Source organism: Amblyomma maculatum, unplaced genomic scaffold (assembly GCF_055883805.1).
Source record: "Amblyomma maculatum isolate TAMU_Amacu unplaced genomic scaffold, ASM5588380v1 scaffold_23, whole genome shotgun sequence".
In the NCBI taxonomy this organism is placed as follows: Eukaryota; Metazoa; Arthropoda; class Arachnida; order Ixodida; family Ixodidae; genus Amblyomma; species Amblyomma maculatum.
The window spans coordinates 2,545,303-2,569,092 of NW_028146748.1; the positions used below are offsets into that span (position 1 = coordinate 2,545,303).

The 23,790-nt window shown below is 42.1% G+C and overlaps 2 non-coding genes and 4 pseudogenes across 2 annotated transcripts; all 6 read right to left on the minus strand.

Moving 5' to 3' along the window:
• Positions 1-5,416: 5,416 nt before the first annotated feature.
• On the minus strand, positions 5,417-5,587 carry LOC146171186 (U2 spliceosomal RNA; annotated as a pseudogene).
• A 2,779-nt stretch (positions 5,588-8,366) lies between these two features.
• On the minus strand, positions 8,367-8,539 carry LOC146171187 (U2 spliceosomal RNA; annotated as a pseudogene).
• A 5,976-nt stretch (positions 8,540-14,515) lies between these two features.
• Positions 14,516-14,705, minus strand: LOC146171188 (U2 spliceosomal RNA). Its single transcript, XR_014702982.1, has one exon. It is a non-coding gene; the product is annotated as a U2 spliceosomal RNA (small nuclear RNA).
• A 5,658-nt stretch (positions 14,706-20,363) lies between these two features.
• On the minus strand, positions 20,364-20,554 carry LOC146171189 (U2 spliceosomal RNA). Its single transcript, XR_014702930.1, has one exon. It is a non-coding gene; the product is annotated as a U2 spliceosomal RNA (small nuclear RNA).
• Positions 20,555-20,787: 233 nt separating this feature from the next.
• On the minus strand, positions 20,788-20,994 carry LOC146171190 (U2 spliceosomal RNA; annotated as a pseudogene).
• A 379-nt stretch (positions 20,995-21,373) lies between these two features.
• Positions 21,374-21,544, minus strand: LOC146171191 (U2 spliceosomal RNA; annotated as a pseudogene).
• Between the last annotated feature and the right edge of the window lie 2,246 nt (positions 21,545-23,790).

A 23,790-nucleotide genomic window follows, 5' to 3' on the forward strand; every position in this document is an offset into this window, starting at 1 on the left:
GTACATTTCCTAGCAGTTTTATTGCAGACACCTACTGTTGTTGTTCATTCCTTTTTAGGGGAAATCTCATCTGTAAAGTTTTATTCCTGGTGTGGGGTGAGTGTATTGTTGTGCGTGTAGGAAGTCTTTCTAACTCGAGCTGCTGAAGTCCACCGAAGTGCGAGCCCTTCAATTTGCAGCTACGTGTTTAGCATAGACTTCACGAGAAGCTGCGATGGTATCGCTCACCGCCAGCTTCTTGAAGAGACGCATGTAGCGTTTGCTACAGAGGCGCCTCATCACTTTGTCATTGTTGGGGTCCCAGGAGCCCAGGGCCCCAACAACGACTGCCTCGATGCTGACCCGCTGGAATTTCCGGAGCAGGTATTGGCGAACGGGTTCGTACTTGGCGATCTTACTCTCCCGTAGCAGCATCGACGGCGGTTTTGCGATTGTCAAAGGGACATGTGACATCGATGACAATCGCTGTTTCCCCGCGCGCCAGAACAAGATCTGGGCGGAGGTTCGTGTCACCCACGGGCCGGTTCTCATGGGTGACGGTGAATCGCTTCTCAGCGGCTGTCTTCAGCCGGTCGACGATCCTGTTGTGTCGGCTGGTGTAGGCGACGCTCTGGCGCATGCAGTGGCAGAGAACATGCGGGAGGGATTCCTTGTCTTGCCCGCATCTCCGACACCGCTGGTCAGCAGCGACATCCCACGGCCTGGCTCCGTTGAGGGGCAGCAGGTTCAGCCTCGCACGGTGCACGAAGCGCCAATCGCAGAAGCGAGTGAAGCGCCCCGTCCTCATGAAGTGGGAACTGCTACGGTCGGCTGCTACGCACTCCATCACTTTCCCCTGGTTAGGCTTTTCGTGGAGATTGTGATCTCGTGCGCGCATAGCGATGCTCCGAAGTGTCCTCACCACTTTCGTGCGCTGCTTCTGCGTGACGGTCACGTCGGCGCGAGTGATGCTGGGGCCCCCCTCTTGCATCTCCCACGTGACCGCCAGGCGCCGGGAAGCTTTGCGAGCCTCCGTCCATACAGACTGAAGCTGCGTTGCCCTAGCTCGGAAGTCTCCCTCCGTCTCCCCTGTCAGGTAGGCAGCGATGTCCTCATCCGTGGCTGGTCGGCGTAGTCTCTTCGTCGTGATGACAGTAACGGCATGCAGCGCTAGATCTCGCACCTCTAGATCAAGAGAGGAGAGGAGCTTAAATGCATTGTCAATGCGGCAGATGTCGCTCAGCTCCGCTGCGAGGGGGATGCCGACCGAGCCCGATGCTGCACTGCCGTAGAGGTATTCATTGGCTGCGGTTCCTGGAAGATAAAGGGATTTTTTGATTAGTGGCCGCAGTGCATCGTCGAGGCGCGCCCACTCTGACTTGCCCAACACACCGCACCGCATGGAGAAATTGAGCGCTGGATATACAAATGTTTTCACAGCGTCCAATCTCTGCCAAGGGGCGAGCATTGAGCTAAGCAGGCGGCGGCCGGTGTTGATGGCCTGGTCCACAGTAGCTCTGTCCGGGAAGACGTTGAACCCTACAGGGCGGCCCAGGAACGTCTGGCTTTCATAATCCTGGATAATTGGGATCTCAGCTCCTGCAATAAAGAAAGGGGTCAGTCTTGTACCAACCGGTGTTTTGCCGCTCAGATGAAGAGTGCGGCACTTCGCTGGGTTAAGCTGTAATCCCAGCCTAGAAGAAAGGGATTCAACAGTATTAATGCGGGCTTGAAGCATCTCCGGGTCATTGGCCAGGGGGGTGAGGTCATCGGCGTAGGCCAGGATGTTGTGCTGCCTCTCGCCTCCCTGCACAGCACGCAAAACAGGGTCAATGACAAAATTAAACAAGAGCCCGCTCAGTGGGCATCCCTGTCGAATCCCTGCAGAAATAGCGATCGGCCGTGTTGACCCTTCTTGTCCTACGATGGTGGTGGTGTTGTCCCTGTAGAGGTCAGCGACGATCGAACAGAAGTCGCTGCCGGCGCCTGCTCCACGTAGTGCGTCGATGAGGGCGTTGTGGGCGACAGATCCAAAGGCGTTGCTGAAGTCAAGGAACGCCACGCACAGCTCCCCACCGCCACCCCTCGCTGCGTCGAGGCGCTCCTGCAGCACGAAGTTGTGCTCAAACACACCATCGTCCGGCAGGAACCCCTTTTGACAACGAGAGAGCAGCTCGTGTTCAGCGATCCATCGCTGCAGCCGAGTGGCGAGACACCCAGCATACAGCTTTGAAATCGTCGACCCGAGTGCGATGGGGCGCCAGTTCGTGACGTCCTCCACAGGTCCCTTCTTGTGGATGAGGATGGTCCGGGACTCCTTCCATGCTGGGGGCACTCTCTTGAACTTGAGGCAGGCGTTGAATGCTGCTGTCAGGAAGGCTGCTTCAGGGTCTGTCGTCTTCCAGTGCTGGTAGGTGATTCGGTCGTTGCCGGGCGCGGTGTTCTCACATTTCCTCAGCTTCGTCAGGACCTCCTCTTCGGTGAACTTGTCTAGAGGGAATTCCGTGAGGTCGCTGCTCTTGGCCTTGTTGAGAAGAAGGCTGGTGTCCACCTCCTTGGGGCCCCACGTTGCAGTGAAGTGGTCCTCGAGATCCTGTAAAGGAACCGTGCACATAGGCGACTCGCCGTCCACAATCAGGCGTACTGCTCGGCGGCGATTCCTGCGGTAAAGAGACTGGATCTGCTGAGCGTTGTCGGGGTTGGTCGGACGGCGCGGCTTACCTCCGGCCGGAGCCTTCGGCAGCTTTACCGCCTTTCCAACCTCGGTGATGGCCTCCTCCAAGATGGAAAGAAAACCATCCCAACCCTCAGCAGACGCAGGCTCACGCAGCAAACACCGGAGGCGCCTGGTGTGGTCGACGAGTATGCCCTCGCACTCCAGTTCATCAGAAAGAGAATCAGTTAGTGCTCCCTGGGTGGCAGTTGCGTCATGGTGCCCGCCGCCGTCGTCGTCTTGAAGCTGCGATGTATTGCTTTCCTCGCTGATTGTTGACAGGTGAGCCTGTTGTCCGTCGCCTACCTGCAAGGAAGGAGAATCTTGTGAATTCTCCATCTCCCTGCTGCTGTTGGGTGTGCTGCTGGCAGGCACGGGAATTCCCTGGTCATCCTGCTGGGATGGGGAGGTGGGAAAAATTAGTGCTGGTGTTGCTGCTCTCGTGGTGCTGCTCTCTGGAGGAGGAGAGATGGGGGTTAGCGTTCGTGGCTCTTCCTGGCCCGCTTCCTCCACATTGGTGTCTTGTTGAGGCGTTGCTGGTGGTGTCCTTGCGTCTTGGCTGATGTCCTCTTCTTGTGGGGGCTCTAGATCCGGTGGTCTGGCGTCCCGTGATGGTGTCCGTCTTAGTCTTCTCGTCGCCGCTAACGGTGGCACGGGACGAGGCGGTAATGCCTGCATGGCAGTCTGTTTGCGGTGCCACATGTGATGATTTTCCAGCCCTCTTTTCGATGGAAAAGAGAGCTGGCAATCACCGCACTTGTGGCTGTGCAAGTCAGTGCTGGCCACCTCGAGCTTCTCTCCAGTAAGACAGGGATGCGCTTTTGGCCGAGGACCGACCTCTCTGTGGCAGAGAGTGCAAAAATGCGTGACCTGGCACCCCATGCTCACTTTCAAGATGCCGAGTCAGGGACTGCCACCTGGACGTCCACAATACCGGGGAGTACGCGGTAGCGCATCCCTCTTCCGTACATCGGAACGTCCTCGCCAGAGGAAAGAACAGCGTAAGGCTGTTCCCATCACGGCGAGGTTGCGATCCGGGCTGTGGCGGTTCTTCATTGTTGGCCGGGCTTGGACTGGTAGACGGCGATCGGACTGGAATGCGGCTTCTGCTGGCGGTGAAGGCGCTGCTTGTCGGAGGCGATGACATCACTTCTAGCAGCGGCGGTCGTCTGGAAGAAATGGCGGGGTGTATCCGCGCGACATACTGCGATAATGGATTTCCTTCCGCAGAAGAGGTCAGCGCTGCAGCTCCCACGGGGAAAAAGACTATCCAGAAAGAACAGCTAACATACACTAATAATGAGACTGAAAAACCAAAGTGCGCACAGAAAAAAAAAAAAAGAGAGAATGCTCAACACCAAAAAAAAAAAAAAAAAACAATATGAGAGCCCTCACCAAGCTCGTAGCAAAGCAAAGCAAAAGATGGAGCTGAACAGGAGAGAAACACCAGTAAACACCACACACAAATCACCCTCAACACAATACAAGTGAAAAAGAGCAACGCAGCAACTAATAAAAATCGTCACTCAATTACCAGGCAAACGCGGCAAAGAGCCCTCACCAAGCTCAAAAAAAAAAAAAAAAAGGTTTAACAGGAGCGAAACATGGGAAACACCACACTTGACTGGAAAACGGCTCTTGTCAATGAAATCACATTGCAGGAATCCAATAAATCAGCACCTCAACTAAAATAAAAGGGCACACATGCAAAGAATTCGCACTAAGCTCTCAAAAAAAAAAAAGAAAAAGAAAAAAACTGGTGGCAATGCAACAAAAAGTAATAAAATAATAATAATTAAAGGCACAACCGGCGAGAAACAGCGGCAGATACTACATGAACAAACCAACAAGGATGGCAAAGAATTTGAACACAAACAAAAAAGTAAAAAAAAAAAAACTAGCAAAGACGTAAAAAGAAAAAAAAAGTTTAAGGGCAGAAAGCACTACATGAATAAACCGATTGCAAAGAATGTGAGCACAAACAGAACAGAGAGGTTAAAGAACAAGCAAAAAAAAAGGAAAACTAGAAGGACAAAAAAAAAACAAAAAAACTAGCAAATTAAGAAAAAAGAACACTTGAAGGACAAAAAACACTGCCAGATACTACATAAACAAGCCAACAATGGGGATAGGAAACACTAAATGAACTAGTAAAAAAAAGAGAGCTCTCACCAAGCTCTCACAGCAACCGGGAATCCAGGGACAGCAGGGGTTCCAAGAACAGCAGGTCCGGATGGTCCATGAGTCCAGGGGTCCAGGGTCAGCAGGGGGTCCAAGGGTCCAGGATACTACTACACTTTGATCTTAGCCAAAAGGCCATCTTAGCCAAAAGGCCGAGAAGCGATAAATTGACAAGGAACTGCAGTTCGATCCCATCAAAAATGTATGCCCAAGTGGTGCCACTTATCGGTTGTTGCAGAAACAGCGTCGGTCCACCGTTTTTTGTTTGTAGCACTTGAGCTATGGTTTACCAAATCTCGACACATCCCTTGAAGGGGATTCTTAATCAAACCATTCTTTATTGCCTCAAATAATGGACTCACATGCAATGACATGCGGAAAAAGTAACCCAAGGTGTCACTGCATGCACGAGGCGCCCAACAATGCAATAAGACAGGCATTGAGAGGATTGCTGTGTTAGGCACATGGATAGCAGTGAGCTCGAATGAAAAAAGTTAGTTGGCCTCATCTTTGAGTTGTGATTGTCCTCCCCCAAAAACCGTGAGTCGCTTAGCTAGTCCCGGAAGTAGTGCAGTACCGGGTAGACCCGTGGCAGAGGTACAGCAAGCCCAGAATGCTCTGCCGCATTACAAAAAATAGTATAATGTCAGGGTTACAAATTACAACTGGCAACTGATATCAAGCTGTTAAAACAGTGTTTTCCAGAAATGTTTTGTACATTTGCAAGCAATGCTTTATTGCAGATACCTACTGCTATTAAGGCAAAAGCCTTTATTGCCTCATAGTTGTCGTTAGCAAAAGTGTCACATTTTTGCCACAGCACTTATTGGTCGCGAAGGGAAGACGTCGTGGAGGTGTCGACCAATCACAGAGCAACACCACAGTATGTGCAAATGCATAGCTTATATGTCCATATGTCAATCAATGAGCAGTTACTAATTAAAAAGGAAATAAATAAGTAAATAATTATTTATATGCTATGTCCTGGTTATTGCACTAATTACTCAATATTGGCTAGGTAAACAATTATTACTAATTATTTACAGTTGCGAAAATATAATTACTAATTATTACCACACTGTAAAACCAACCACATTGGCTAGATAAACAATTATTACTAATTATTTATAGTTGCATAGTATACTTACTAATTATTACCACACTCTGTAAAACCAACCACATTGGCTAGATAAACAATTATTAATAATTATTTACAGTTGCGTAAATAATTACTACACTCTGTAAAACCAACCACATTGGCTAGGTAAACAATTATTACTAATTATTTACAGTTGCGTAAATATAATTACTAATTATTACCACACTGTAAAACCAACCACAATGGCTAGGTAAACTTTTAATACTAATTATTTACATTTGCGTAAATATAATTACCAATTACTTCCACACTCTGCAAAACCAACCACAATGGCTAGGTAAACTATTACTAATTATTTACAGTTGCGAAAATATAATTACTAATTATTACCACACTGTAAAACCAACCACATTGGCTAGATAAACAATTATTACTAATTATTTATAGTTGCATAGTATACTTACTAATTATTACCACACTCTGTAAAACCAACCACATTGGCTACATAAACAATAATTAATAATTATTTACAGTTGCGTAAATAATTACTACACTCTGTAAAACCAACCACATTGGCTAGGTAAACAATTATTACTAATTATTTACAGTTGCGTAAATATAATTACTAATTATTACCACACTGTAAAACCAACCACAATGGCTAGGTAAACTTTTAATACTAATTATTTACATTTGCGTAAATATAATTACCAATTACTTCCACACTCTGCAAAACCAACCACAATGGCTAGGTAAACTATTATTACTAATTATTTACAGTTGCGAAAATATAATTACTAATTATTACCACACTGTAAAACCAACCACATTGGCTAGATAAACAATTATTACTAATTATTTATAGTTGCATAGTATACTTACTAATTATTACCACACTCTGTAAAACCAACCACATTGGCTACATAAACAATTATTAATAATTATTTACAGTTGCGTAAATAATTACTACACTCTGTAAAACCAACCACATTGGCTAGGTAAACAATTATTACTAATTATTTACAGTTGCGTAAATATAATTACTAATTATTACCACACTGTAAAACCAACCACAATGGCTAGGTAAACTTTTAATACTAATTATTTACATTTGCGTAAATATAATTACCAATTACTTCCACACTCTGCAAAACCAACCACAATGGCTAGGTAAACTATTATTACTAATTATTTACAGTTGCGAAAATATAATTACTAATTATTACCACACTGTAAAACCAACCACATTGGCTAGATAAACAATTATTACTAATTATTTATAGTTGCATAGTGTACTTACTAATTATTACCACACTCTGTAAAACCAACCACATTGGCTACATAAACAATTATTAATAATTATTTACAGTCGTAAATAATTACTACACTCTTTAAAACCAACCACATTGGCTAGGTAAACAATTATTACTAATTATTGACAGTTGCGTGAATATAATTACTAATTATAACCACACTCTGTAAAACCAACCACAATTGCTAGGTAAACTGTTATTACTAATTATTTACAGTTGCGTAAATATAATTACTAATTATTACCACACTGTAAAACCAACCACAATGGCTAGGTAAACTTTTAATACTAATTATTTACATTTGCGTAAATATAATTACCAATTACTTCCACACTCTGCAAAACCAACCACAATGGCTAGGTAAACTATTATTACTAATTATTTACAGTTGCGAAAATATAATTACTAATTATTACCACACTGTAAAACCAACCACATTGGCTAGATAAACAATTATTACTAATTATTTATAGTTGCATAGTATACTTACTAATTATTACCACACTTTGTAAAACCAACCACATTGGCTACATAAACAATTATTAATAATTATTTACAGTTGCGTAAATAATTATTACTAATTATTGACAGTTGCGTGAATATAATTACCAATTATAACCACACTCTGTAAAACCAACCACAATTGCTAGGTAAACTATTATTACTAATTATTTACAGTTGCGTAAATATAATTACTAATTATTACCACACTGTAAAACCAACCACAATGGCTAGGTAAACTTTTATTACTAATTATTTATAGTTGCATAGTATACTTACTAATTATTACCACACTCTGTAAAACCAACCACATTGGCTACATAAACAATTATTAATAATTATTTACAGTTGCGTAAATAATTACTACACTCTGTAAAACCAACCACATAACAGTAAAAGTCGGAAAAAAAAGTCGGAAAAAAAAGTCGGAAAAAAAAGTCGGAAAAAAAAGTCGGAAAAAAAAGTCGGAAAAAAAAGTCGGAAAAAAAAGTCGGAAAAAAAAAGTCCAAAAATTTCTAGAACAAAACAAAGCAGTTTTTCTGTTTTTTTTTCAATTGTGCCTTCTCCCCCCAAAAGGGGGAGATGCTGGGCCGGTCCCGGAAGTAGTGCAGTACCGGGTCGACCCGTGGCGGAGTTGGAGCAAGCCCCGAACACTCCGCCGCGCTACAAAAATCAGTTTAATATCATGGGTACAATTAGAACCCGTAACAGATATTAAGCTGTTAAGAACAGAGTGTTTTTCAGAAATGTTTTGTACATTTCCTAGCAGTTTTATTGCAGACACCTACTGCCCAATTTCCCTGTGCGCCCTCTGGTACGTGTACGCTCGCGTACATAAACGATCGACAGTTTCTGTTTTTAATTAATTTGCCTACGCTTTAGGGCCCCTTACTACACTTTGATCTTAGCCAAAAGGCCGAGAAGCGATAAATTGACAAGGAACTGCAGTTCGATCCCATCAAAAATGTATGCCCAAGTGGTGCCACTTATCGGTTGTTGCAGAAACAGCGTCGGTCCACCGTTTTTTGTTTGTAGCACTTGAGCTATGGTTTACCAAATCTCGACACATCCCTTGAAGGGGATTCTTAATCAAACCATTCTTTATTGCCTCAAATAATGGACTCACATGCAATGACATGCGGAAAAAGTAACCCAAGGTGTCACTGCATGCACGAGGCGCCCAACAATGCAATAAGACAGGCATTGAGAGGATTGCTGTGTTAGGCACATGGATAGCAGTGAGCTCGAATGAAAAAAGTTAGTTGGCCTCATCTTTGAGTTGTGATTGTCCTCCCCCAAAAACCGTGAGTCGCTTAGCTAGTCCCGGAAGTAGTGCAGCACCGGGTAGACCCGTGGCAGACGTACAGCAAGCCCAGAATGCTCTGCCGCATTACAAAAAATAGTATAATGTCAGGGTTACAAATTACAACTGGCAACTGATATCAAGCTGTTAAAACAGTGTTTTCCAGAAATGTTTTGTACATTTGCAAGCAATGCTTTATTGCAGATACCTACTGCTATTAAGGCAAAAGCCTTTATTGCCTCATAGTTGTCGTTAGCAAAAGTGTCACATTTTTGCCACAGCACTTATTGGTCGCGAAGGGAAGACGTCGTGGAGGTGTCGACCAATCACAGAGCAACACCACAGTATGTGCAAATGCATAGCTTATATGTCCATATGTCAATCAATGAGCAGTTACTAATTAAAAAGGAAATAAATAAGTAAATAATTATTTATATGCTATGTCCTGGTTATTGCACTAATTACTCAATATTGGCTAGGTAAACAATTATTACTAATTATTTACAGTTGCGAAAATATAATTACTAATTATTACCACACTGTAAAACCAACCACATTGGCTAGATAAACAATTATTACTAATTATTTATAGTTGCATAGTATACTTACTAATTATTACCACACTCTGTAAAACCAACCACATTGGCTACATAAACAATTATTAATAATTATTTACAGTTGCGTAAATAATTACTACACTCTGTAAAACCAACCACATTGGCTAGGTAAACAATTATTACTAATTATTTACAGTTGCGTAAATATAATTACTAATTATTACCACACTGTAAAACCAACCACAATGGCTAGGTAAACTTTTAATACTAATTATTTACATTTGCGTAAATATAATTACCAATTACTTCCACACTCTGCAAAACCAACCACAATGGCTAGGTAAACTATTACTAATTATTTACAGTTGCGAAAATATAATTACTAATTATTACCACACTGTAAAACCAACCACATTGGCTAGATAAACAATTATTACTAATTATTTATAGTTGCATAGTATACTTACTAATTATTACCACACTCTGTAAAACCAACCACATTGGCTACATAAACAATAATTAATAATTATTTACAGTTGCGTAAATAATTACTACACTCTGTAAAACCAACCACATTGGCTAGGTAAACAATTATTACTAATTATTTACAGTTGCGTAAATATAATTACTAATTATTACCACACTGTAAAACCAACCACAATGGCTAGGTAAACTTTTAATACTAATTATTTACATTGGCGTAAATATAATTACCAATTACTTCCACACTCTGCAAAACCAACCACAATGGCTAGGTAAACTATTATTACTAATTATTTACAGTTGCGAAAATATAATTACTAATTATTACCACACTGTAAAACCAACCACATTGGCTAGATAAACAATTATTACTAATTATTTATAGTTGCATAGTATACTTACTAATTATTACCACACTCTGTAAAACCAACCACATTGGCTACATAAACAATTATTAATAATTATTTACAGTTGCGTAAATAATTACTACACTCTGTAAAACCAACCACATTGGCTAGGTAAACAATTATTACTAATTATTTACAGTTGCGTAAATATAATTACTAATTATTACCACACTGTAAAACCAACCACAATGGCTAGGTAAACTTTTAATACTAATTATTTACATTTGCGTAAATATAATTACCAATTACTTCCACACTCTGCAAAACCAACCACAATGGCTAGGTAAACTATTACTAATTATTTACAGTTGCGAAAATATAATTACTAATTATTACCACACTGTAAAACCAACCACATTGGCTAGATAAACAATTATTACTAATTATTTATAGTTGCATAGTATACTTACTAATTATTACCACACTCTGTAAAACCAACCACATTGGCTACATAAACAATAATTAATAATTATTTACAGTTGCGTAAATAATTACTACACTCTGTAAAACCAACCACATTGGCTAGGTAAACAATTATTACTAATTATTTACAGTTGCGTAAATATAATTACTAATTATTACCACACTGTAAAACCAACCACAATGGCTAGGTAAACTTTTAATACTAATTATTTACATTGGCGTAAATATAATTACCAATTACTTCCACACTCTGCAAAACCAACCACAATGGCTAGGTAAACTATTATTACTAATTATTTACAGTTGCGAAAATATAATTACTAATTATTACCACACTGTAAAACCAACCACATTGGCTAGATAAACAATTATTACTAATTATTTATAGTTGCATAGTATACTTACTAATTATTACCACACTCTGTAAAACCAACCACATTGGCTACATAAACAATTATTAATAATTATTTACAGTTGCGTAAATAATTACTACACTCTGTAAAACCAACCACATTGGCTAGGTAAACAATAATTACTAATTATTTACAGTTGCGTAAATATAATTACTAATTATTACCACACTGTAAAACCAACCACAATGGCTAGGTAAACTTTTAATACTAATTATTTACATTTGCGTAAATATAATTACCAATTACTTCCACACTCTGCAAAACCAACCACAATGGCTAGGTAAACTATTATTACTAATTATTTACAGTTGCGAAAATATAATTACTAATTATTACCACACTGTAAAACCAACCACATTGGCTAGATAAACAATTATTACTAATTATTTATAGTTGCATAGTGTACTTACTAATTATTACCACACTCTGTAAAACCAACCACATTGGCTACATAAACAATTATTAATAATTATTTACAGTCGTAAATAATTACTACACTCTTTAAAACCAACCACATTGGCTAGGTAAACAATTATTACTAATTATTGACAGTTGCGTGAATATAATTACTAATTATAACCACACTCTGTAAAACCAACCACAATTGCTAGGTAAACTGTTATTACTAATTATTTACAGTTGCGTAAATATAATTACTAATTATTACCACACTGTAAAACCAACCACAATGGCTAGGTAAACTTTTAATACTAATTATTTACATTTGCGTAAATATAATTACCAATTACTTCCACACTCTGCAAAACCAACCACAATGGCTAGGTAAACTATTATTACTAATTATTTACAGTTGCGAAAATATAATTACTAATTATTACCACACTGTAAAACCAACCACATTGGCTAGATAAACAATTATTACTAATTATTTATAGTTGCATAGTATACTTACTAATTATTACCACACTCTGTAAAACCAACCACATTGGCTACATAAACAATTATTAATAATTATTTACAGTTGCGTAAATAATTATTACTAATTATTGACAGTTGCGTGAATATAATTACTAATTATAACCACACTCTGTAAAACCAACCACAATTGCTAGGTAAACTATTATTACTAATTATTTACAGTTGCGTAAATATAATTACTAATTATTACCACACTGTAAAACCAACCACAATGGCTAGGTAAACTTTTATTACTAATTATTTATAGTTGCATAGTATACTTACTAATTATTACCACACTCTGTAAAACCAACCACATTGGCTACATAAACAATAATTAATAATTATTTACAGTTGCGTAAATAATTACTACACTCTGTAAAACCAACCACATTGGCTAGGTAAACAATTATTACTAATTATTTACAGTTGCGTAAATATAATTACTAATTATTACCACACTGTAAAACCAACCACAATGGCTAGGTAAACTTTTAATACTAATTATTTACATTTGCGTAAATATAATTACCAATTACTTCCACACTCTGCAAAACCAACCACAATGGCTAGGTAAACTATTATTACTAATTATTTACAGTTGCGAAAATATAATTACTAATTATTACCACACTGTAAAACCAACCACATTGGCTAGATAAACAATTATTACTAATTATTTATAGTTGCATAGTATACTTACTAATTATTACCACACTCTGTAAAACCAACCACATTGGCTACATAAACAATTATTAATAATTATTTACAGTTGCGTAAATAATTACTACACTCTGTAAAACCAACCACATTGGCTAGGTAAACAATTATTACTAATTATTTACAGTTGCGTAAATATAATTACTAATTATTACCACACTGTAAAACCAACCACAATGGCTAGGTAAACTTTTAATACTAATTATTTACATTTGCGTAAATATAATTACCAATTACTTCCACACTCTGCAAAACCAACCACAATGGCTAGGTAAACTATTATTACTAATTATTTACAGTTGCGAAAATATAATTACTAATTATTACCACACTGTAAAACCAACCACATTGGCTAGATAAACAATTATTACTAATTATTTATAGTTGCATAGTGTACTTACTAATTATTACCACACTCTGTAAAACCAACCACATTGGCTACATAAACAATTATTAATAATTATTTACAGTCGTAAATAATTACTACACTCTTTAAAACCAACCACATTGGCTAGGTAAACAATTATTACTAATTATTGGCAGTTGCGTGAATATAATTACTAATTATAACCACACTCTGTAAAACCAACCACGATTGCTAGGTAAACTGTTATTACTAATTATTTACAGTTGCGTAAATATAATTACTAATTATTACCACACTGTAAAACCAACCACAATGGCTAGGTAAACTTTTAATACTAATTATTTACATTTGCGTAAATATAATTACCAATTACTTCCACACTCTGCAAAACCAACCACAATGGCTAGGTAAACTATTATTACTAATTATTTACAGTTGCGAAAATATAATTATAATTATTACCACACTGTAAAACCAACCACATTGGCTAGATAAACAATTATTACTAATTATTTATAGTTGCATAGTATACTTACTAATTATTACCACACTCTGCAAAACCAACCACATTGGCTACATAAACAATTATTAATAATTATTTACAGTTGCGTAAATAATTATTACTAATTATTGACAGTTGCGTGAATATAATTACTAATTATAACCACACTCTGTAAAACCAACCACAATTGCTAGGTAAACTATTATTACTAATTATTTACAGTTGCGTAAATATAATTACTAATTATTACCACACTGTAAAACCAACCACAATGGCTAGGTAAACTTTTATTACTAATTATTTATAGTTGCATAGTATACTTACTAATTATTACCACACTCTGTAAAACCAACCACATTGACTACATAAACAATTATTAATAATTATTTACAGTTGCGTAAATAATTACTACACTCTGTAAAACCAACCACATAACAGTAAAAGTCGGAAAAAAAGTCGGAAAAAAAAGTCGGAAAAAAAAGTCGGAAAAAAAAGTCGGAAAAAAAAGTCGGAAAAAAAAGTCGGAAAAAAAAGTCGGAAAAAAAAGTCGGAAAAAAAAAGTCCAAAAATTTCTAGAACAAAACAAAGCAGTTTTTCTGTTTTTTTTCAATTGTGCCTTCTCCCCCCAAAAGGGGGAGATGCTGGGCCGGTCCCGGAAGTAGTGCAGTACCGGGTCGACCCGTGGCGGAGTTGGAGCAAGCCCCGAACACTCCGCCGCGCTACAAAAATCAGTTTAATATCATGGGTACAATTAGAACCCGTAACAGATATTAAGCTGTTAAGAACAGATACTACACAAAGAGAAGTTTATTGACTTCCAAACTGATAGAGCACGATACATTGACAATGTGAACCACAATATACATACACTTATATGTAAAGGATACCGAATAATGTGCCAATACAATACAGATGTTGTAAGTCACTTTACATTAACAGTCTTATCTTCGTATCAGAGTCTGCTTATCCTTTATACAATTTCAATCAATTGGTACAAAAAAGGGATATACAATAATAATGGGAGAACCACTCAAATCTCTCCATCCCAATGCACTAGAAGGGGAAAGGAAAAAAAAAGGGGGGGGGATGTACATGCATACATGTTATGATCCAACGCGCGTTACATGTGGTCATCAATACAACAATGTCGGCATCGTTAGCCCATTTGGTCTCACAACAAAGAACCGTGTGTGCCAACGCTGCAGAAACCGCGCCTCCCCGTCTAGTTCGAGCCGCTCTGACAGGTATTCCCAGAGCAAGAGGCGCAGGCTCTGCAGCGCCGGGTACATGGCTCGTACTGGCTGCCTGCGTGCTTCCGCCAGGCAGCGGCGCTTCCACAAGACAAAAAGGGTACATGCCACAACTAGCCGCGCGAATGCACCCCGCGGTTGGTTTCTCCGCACCGAAAACATACGGTGTACTAGGTGCCACATAACCTTTGACACCCGACACTCAAAAGCGAAATGATCGCAATCTCCGGTGCTCCGCACTGCGGGCACTGATTGTTGGGGACAACCCCCCATCGATAGAGGCGATCCCGGGTCGGGAGTACGCCCCACCGCTGTCGCCACTCGAAGTCTTTAACTTGGTCTGGCATTGTGCTTGCGGCCCATGTTCTCCATCTCCTAGAATCGGTTCGCTCCGCCTCTTCTGCGCTGAGGCGAGCACACGCCATGAGGGCGCTTATCTCGGTTGGCGGAACTTCCTCTATGTTTACCTCTGGCAGCTCTACATTAAGCGTTTCCTGGAACCTGGCGGCCGCTTGGTAGAAAGGGTGCGGCGTTTCTGCTCGCGGCCCCAAATGTCTTTGAGGGGTGAAGGCCCTCCTCTAAGTGCTTAGCCAGTACAAGAGCAGGGGCCGTCCTGGGTAATCTGCTTGGTCCAAAAGTCCGACGACAAGCTTGGTCAGCATAGTCCGCGCAACCGTTTGGACGCACGGTACACCGAGGCCTCCTCTACTACGGGGAAGTTGCACAAGATGTCGCGCCACTAGGGCTGTCTGTCCTCCCCAGAGGAAAGTGCCTACAAGGGAGGAGAGTCTCCCTGCCGTGCGCCTTGGCATCACTGCCACTCTTGCCACGTAGAACGCAAAGGCAAGCGCGCTGTTCTTAATTACCGCAATTTTGGCGGCCGTTGACAAGTCAAACCGCGCAGCGTTTGCGAAAACCCTGTTGGCTTTGTCGATACTCAGGGTCCAAGTAGCTGGGGATAATCCTCCTTCTTGAAAGAGTACTCCCAGTACCCTAACAGCTTCTACCAAGGGGATCGGTTCTGGTAGTGCCTCTTGGAAGCTGCCAAAGCGGAGAGCGTGACTTTTTCCTACATTCAGTTTTGCTCCCGAGAGCGATGCATATTCTCTAAAGACTGTCATGAACCTCTGCAGGCTTTGTCCATCACGCACAAACAGGGAGATATCATCGGCGTACGCCATTATCTTCACCTCGTCTTGTCCTATCCCCGGAAAGCCGCGGATGCGACGCTCGCTGACGACGCGCCGCAGCAGTGGGTCCAGTGACAGGACAAACAGTGCTGGAGACAATGGGCAACCCTGCCGCACTCCTCGGGTTACCGCAAAATTGGGGAGCAACTCCCCGTTCAATAACATGTCACACGACACATCTTCATACAGAAGCTTTATGATCCCTATGACTTCTTCTGGGATCCCATAGGACCTTAAAACTTGATATAAATATGGGTGTTCGACCCTGTCGAAGGCCTTAGCCTGATCCAGTGAAACAAACACTCCGCTCACTCTTTTCTCCTGTGCATATGCGAAAACGTCCCGGGTGAACGTGAGCGCTGCAAATACGGAGCGTCCCGGTACCGCCGACGATTGATAGGGGCAGATTAAATCTGCCAAAAAGGGCCGGAGGCGCTTGGCAAGCAGAGAAGTAACCAACTTGTAATCCCTATTTAATAACGTTATTGGTCGCCATGCCTCTGGAGATGACGGCGATGCTCCTTCTTTGGGGATCAAAATTATGCGTCCTGCTGAGAAGGATGCAGGTTTCCGTCCATCCCTGATGACCATGTTGACCAAGGTAGTTATCAGGCCGCCAAGAACATCAAAGAATTGCCAGTAGAAGGCCGCCATAATGCCGTCCGGACCGGGCGCGGATGAGTGTGTCATGTCTCTTAAGGCTTCCAACACTTCTGTGCGTGACGCTGGGACACTAAGTGCCGCACCCTCGGCTTCGGGCAGAGCTGGTAAGTCGTCACAGAAGGAGGCAATATCTGTCTCTCCATCAGCTTCGTTTCGGGAGGCCGACGTAAATCGCGCGGCAAAGTGTTCTCGAAAGACTTGCGCGATCACAGCCGGATCCTCCAAAATTGTGCCCTCGCCCATGTCCACACTCTCCACCCGTTCTGTCCGGCCATCGTGCCTGCGCGTGCTTCGACTGTGCATCAAATCCGCCGTGCACTCGGCTGTGGGCGGCGCATCCCTGCTTTGTGTATCCTGGTACCCATCTTGCAGGATGCGGTGATATCTTATCCTCAAGATATCCAGGTATTCTCGCATGGCGAACGATAACTCGTCGGCCCTTTGAATTATCTTCATCCTTCTTAGTACATCGTTCAGCGCAGCGGTACGCCGTGCACTTTTCTTCTTTCCTGCCCGGACGAGAATTGCCCGCCATTCGGTCTTGAGGTTGTCCCACCCCTCGGGTGACAGCTGGTTAATGTCAGCAATAGAGTTCGACACCTCCGCCCGAATGTCGCTGACACTCTTGCCATCCAGCATTAACGATGCGTCCATACGCCACAGATTCGGGCGCGTCGGGCGGCCTGCTGAACATTTCAATGTGGCCATGACAGGTACATGATCACTAAACTTTGCCATATCTTGCGGGAGATTTAGCACCTCGCAGGAGACCAGGAGGGGCATCAAACAGGGAGGGACGTAGACTCTATCTATACGGCTAGAGCTACGTGTGCTCGTGCGAGTGGCCATAAATTCATCTCCATGTAGCACCACCCACGCATCCGAGAGGTGGACCTGGCGCACGAGTTTCCGTAGCTCTTTTGCGTGGTAGCAGGATGAGCCCTGCCCTGGTCCTCTAAGGTCTCGCTCCGAATCTAGGACACAGTTAAAATCTCCCAACAAAACATGAGGGGTGGAATCCAGAAAGAAGGGCGCAATGGATTTGAAGAAGTCATTGGTGAGTGCCCTTGTAACTGGAGCATACACGTTCACGAAACGAGTCTTCCGCCCTTCTAAGAACAAATCCACCGCAATAACCCGCCCGTCAGGACCGTATGTGCAATGCGCTCCATTGCGAAACGCGGGAGATATGAAAATAACCCCTACACCACAGCACCGTGAGTCTGTTAGCGAAAAAAAAGCATCAACATGAAAGCGAGAACGAAAAGATAGTACATCGGATGGAGTGCGTAAATTGCACTCTTGCAAAAATAAGACATCAATTTGGTGTAGTTGCGCAAAATGAATAATTTCGCGCTGCTTGTCAGGGTTGCGAAACCCTCTAACGTTAAAGGTAACAAACTTAAAAGAAGCCATGACAAATAAATGGAATGAACTCAAATAACACAGCAAACTGAGAAACTATAGAACAAACAAACGATGCAGACAGACTCACAGCACGGTGCAGCACGGTGCACGGTCCCTTGATGGCGCCTTGGAATGGACGCCGGGACCACTGAAGGTCAAAGGGAAGGGATGTGGACCGTTACGGCCCTGTCGCTCTTCTGCTGGCGCCATGGTGCTTAGTTCTCTGGCGGCCTGGTGTCCATTTCATCTGCCTCGTTGCCGTCCACCTTCTTGGGCTTTTTCTTCGGCGCCGAACCGCACGGGCCCGATCCGCTGTCCGAAGAAAGAGTCCGCTTTACCAGGTCCTCGTCTGCACAGGACGTCTTCCGCATTGGCCGCAGCGAAGAGTCCCCACTATTTGGTCGCTGGGGCATTGCGGCTGCCAATGAACCAGGAACAGGCCGTTCTTCACTCCTGGCTCTCCCTGGTTCCACCTGCAATTTAATAGGTGTATGCAGCGGAGAATCTTCTGTTAAGGACTCGGACAATTCCCTGGAGGTCTTAGATGGTGTCCGTTGTGCAGCGGTAAGATCCTGCTCAAACACAGCCTCCTCCAAGGATGGAAGCTCCGGTAAGTGGGACCCTTCCTCGTCATCAGAATCCAGGTTGGCGGCGGCTCCTTGCTCATCCGCAGCAATGGTGATCGTCGAGGATCTATCGTCGTCAGGTTCGAAGTCTCGGGACTCGTGGCCACCGTCCGATGGTTCCTGCAGAGACACAGCAGCACCGCTTGGCCCTTCACGGTGAGCGGCAGCAGCCGCTGCTACAGCCGTAGCATAGGTACGTGGCAGGACACAATCCGATGTGGCATGTGCCCCACTACAGCGCTTGCAACCAGTATTACAAGTCTCTGTGCTGTGTCCGTATGCTGAGCAGCGTCCGCACTTGGTTGCTTGGCAGGCAGCACCCATGTGGCCTTCCCCTCCGCACCGCGAGCATACCCTCTTCATGCCGCGGTATTCGAGCATAACTCGATAGCCCGCGACAGAGAGAAAATTCGGTGGGGCTCGTACCATGTCCAGTTTAACGAGGCGGCACCCATTTCGTACATGGCTTTTCCCTTTGAAGCCGGGCTCCGTGATGGCTCGCACCTTTCCATACGGTGTCAATGCTGTAGTCAGGGCATCGTCGCTGACACATGGCGGCAGCCTAAAAACAGTAACAAAAACCACTGGAGCAGCAAGCTGCACCAGCGGCACATGATGACTGCCGACGAGCACAGTGCCCGCGGCAACAACTTTGGTGGCTTGTGCCATTGAAGAAACAGCAGCCAGGAACTTGGTTCCGCCGAGGTGCTGCAAGTACTGCAGCCCCCCGACACCGACGACACCCTCGAGGGCATCAATGATGTCGTCTGCCGGAGCGGGCTCCGGCAACTGGAAGGTGAAGCACTGGGCCTTTGAGGGCCGAGTGCTCGGAGGTGGATGGTCCATCACTGCAGGACCAGGGTGCCAGGCAGGAAACCCGGCCGAGGACTGCAGGCCGCGGGCAGCAGGACCTAGGAGGGGGGGGGGTTCCGCCAGGTGGAGGGGCCCAGGACACCAGGCAGCAGGCCAGGCACCAGGGCACGACGCTGAGCAGCAGGACCCCGCCGAACCAGGAGGCAGCACACCAGGCCACCAGCCGCAGGAGCCCCGGACGCCAGGCAGCAGGCCAGGCACCAGGGCAGCAGGACCACTGATACCACGGGAACGGAGGGGGTTGGCACCCTAGCCGGGCAGCACGACCCCATTCACTTAAACGACCGTTCGACGAGAATCAGCACTGCCAATGAAGCATCATACAGCGCTCAATACGCGCTCTTAATTACTACACTCTGTAAAACCAACCACATAACAGTAAAAGTCGGAAAAAAAAGTCCAAAAATTTCTAGAACAAAACAAAGCAGTTTTTCTGTTTTTTTTTTCAATTGTGCCTTCTTCCCCCAAAAGGGGGAGATGCTGGGCCGGTCCCGGAAGTAGTGCAGTACCGGGTCGACCCGTGGCGGAGTTGGAGCAAGCCCCGAACACTCCGCCGCGCTACAAAAATCAGTTTAATATCATGGGTACAATTAGAACCCGTAACAGATATTAAGCTGTTAAGAACAGATGGCTTTCGACAATGCTTGGGACATTGGAACAAGAAAATGGTCATGGGTTCCCCTAGAGCGGGAACATCCATAGGGGGGGGGATCTCCAGGTTTACCAAGTCTTCGGAATGTCAATGCAAATGGGAGACCAATTGCAGTGGCATACAAAAGACCCGGCCGCACAAGAGATCAGCCGATCGGGCAGTGTCGTGACGGTGGCATGAAGAACCGGTGCCGGAGCACCGAGCCCTCACGCCAGCCATTCAGGGCACCCAATCATCCGAAGGGCAAGGGGGGTCCCAAGCATTCCCGGAAAGGGAATGGTTAAAGGCTGGTTCTAAGAACCAAGACCTTGAGTAGAATCCCGACCCCTGGCATCAGTCAAAGCGCAACACTCGGCCAAAGGCCGAGATATACTGACCCGAAGGTACAGTACTACACTTTGATCTTAGCCAAAAGTACTACACTTTGATCTTAGCCAAAAGGCCGAGAAGCGATAAATTGACAAGGAACTGCAGTTCGATCCCATCAAAAATGTATGCCCAAGTGGTGCCACTTATCGGTTGTTGCAGAAACAGCGTCGGTCCACCGTTTTTTGTTTGTAGCACTTGAGCTATGGTTTACCAAATCTCGACACATCCCTTGAAGGGGATTCTTAATCAAACCATTCTTTATTGCCTCAAATAATGGACTCACATGCAATGACATGCGGAAAAAGTAACCCAAGGTGTCACTGCATGCACGAGGCGCCCAACAATGCAATAAGACAGGCATTGAGAGGATTGCTGTGTTAGGCACATGGATAGCAGTGAGCTCGAATGAAAAAAGTTAGTTGGCCTCATCTTTGAGTTGTGATTGTCCTCCCCCAAAAACCGTGAGTCGCTTAGCTAGTCCCGGAAGTAGTGCAGTACCGGGTAGACCCGTGGCAGAGGTACAGCAAGCCCAGAATGCTCTGCCGCATTACAAAAAATAGTATAATGTCAGGGTTACAAATTACAACTGGCAACTGATATCAAGCTGTTAAAACAGTGTTTTCCAGAAATGTTTTGTACATTTGCAAGCAATGCTTTATTGCAGATACCTACTGCTATTAAGGCAAAAGCCTCATAGTTGTCGTTAGCAAAAGTGTCACATTTTTGCCACAGCACTTATTGGTCGCGAAGGGAAGACGTCGTGGAGGTGTCGACCAATCACAGAGCAACACCACAGTATGTGCAAATGCATAGCTTATATGTCCATATGTCAATCAATGAGCAGTTACTAATTAAAAAGGAAATAAATAAGTAAATAATTATTTATATGCTATGTCCTGGTTATTGCACTAATTACTCAATATTGGCTAGGTAAACAATTATTACTAATTATTTACAGTTGCGAAAATATAATTACTAATTATTACCACACTGTAAAACCAACCACATTGGCTAGATAAACAATTATTACTAATTATTTATAGTTGCATAGTATACTTACTAATTATTACCACACTCTGTAAAACCAACCACATTGGCTACATAAACAATTATTAATAATTATTTACAGTTGCGTAAATAATTACTACACTCTGTAAAACCAACCACATTGGCTAGGTAAACAATTATTACTAATTATTTACAGTTACGTAAATATAATTACTAATTATTACCACACTGTAAAACCAACCACAATGGCTAGGTAAACTTTTAATACTAATTATTTACATTTGCGTAAATATAATTACCAATTACTTCCACACTCTGCAAAACCAACCACAATGGCTAGGTAAACTATTACTAATTATTTACAGTTGCGAAAATATAATTACTAATTATTACCACACTGTAAAACCAACCACATTGGCTAGATAAACAATTATTACTAATTATTTATAGTTGCATAGTATACTTACTAATTATTACCACACTCTGTAAAACCAACCACATTGGCTACATAAACAATTATTAATAATTATTTACAGTTGCGTAAATAATTACTACACTCTGTAAAACCAACCACATTGGCTAGGTAAACAATTATTACTAATTATTTACAGTTGCGTAAATATAATTACTAATTATTACCACACTGTAAAACCAACCACAATGGCTAGGTAAACTTTTAATACTAATTATTTACATTTGCGTAAATATAATTACCAATTACTTCCACACTCTGCAAAACCAACCACAATGGCTAGGTAAACTATTACTAATTATTTACAGTTGCGAAAATATAATTACTAATTATTACCACACTGTAAAACCAACCACATTGGCTAGATAAACAATTATTACTAATTATTTATAGTTGCATAGTATACTTACTAATTATTACCACACTCTGTAAAACCAACCACATTGGCTACATAAACAATTATTAATAATTATTTACAGTTGCGTAAATAATTACTACACTCTGTAAAACCAACCACATTGGCTAGGTAAACAATTATTACTAATTATTTACAGTTGCGTAAATATAATTACTAATTATTACCACACTGTAAAACCAACCACAATGGCTAGGTAAACTTTTAATACTAATTATTTACATTTGCGTAAATATAATTACCAATTACTTCCACACTCTGCAAAACCAACCACAATGGCTAGGTAAACTATGACTAATTATTTACAGTTGCGAAAATATAATTACTAATTATTACCACACTGTAAAACCAACCACATTGGCTAGATAAACAATTATTACTAATTATTTATAGTTGCATAGTATACTTACTAATTATTACCCCACTCTGTAAAACCAACCACATTGGCTACATAAACAATTATTAATAATTATTTACAGTTGCGTAAATAATTACTACACTCTGTAAAACCAACCACATTGGCTAGGTAAACAATTATTACTAATTATTTACAGTTGCGTAAATATAATTACTAATTATTACCACACTGTAAAACCAACCACAATGGCTAGGTAAACTTTTAATACTAATTATTTACATTTGCGTAAATATAATTACCAATTACTTCCACACTCTGCAAAACCAACCACAATGGCTAGGTAAACTATTATTACTAATTATTTACAGTTGCGAAAATATAATTACTAATTATTACCACACTGTAAAACCAACCACATTGGCTAGATAAACAATTATTACTAATTATTTATAGTTGCATAGTGTACTTACTAATTATTACCACACTCTGTAAAACCAACCACATTGGCTACATAAACAATTATTAATAATTATTTACAGTCGTAAATAATTACTACACTCTTTAAAACCAACCACATTGGCTAGGTAAACAATTATTACTAATTATTGACAGTTGCGTGAATATAATT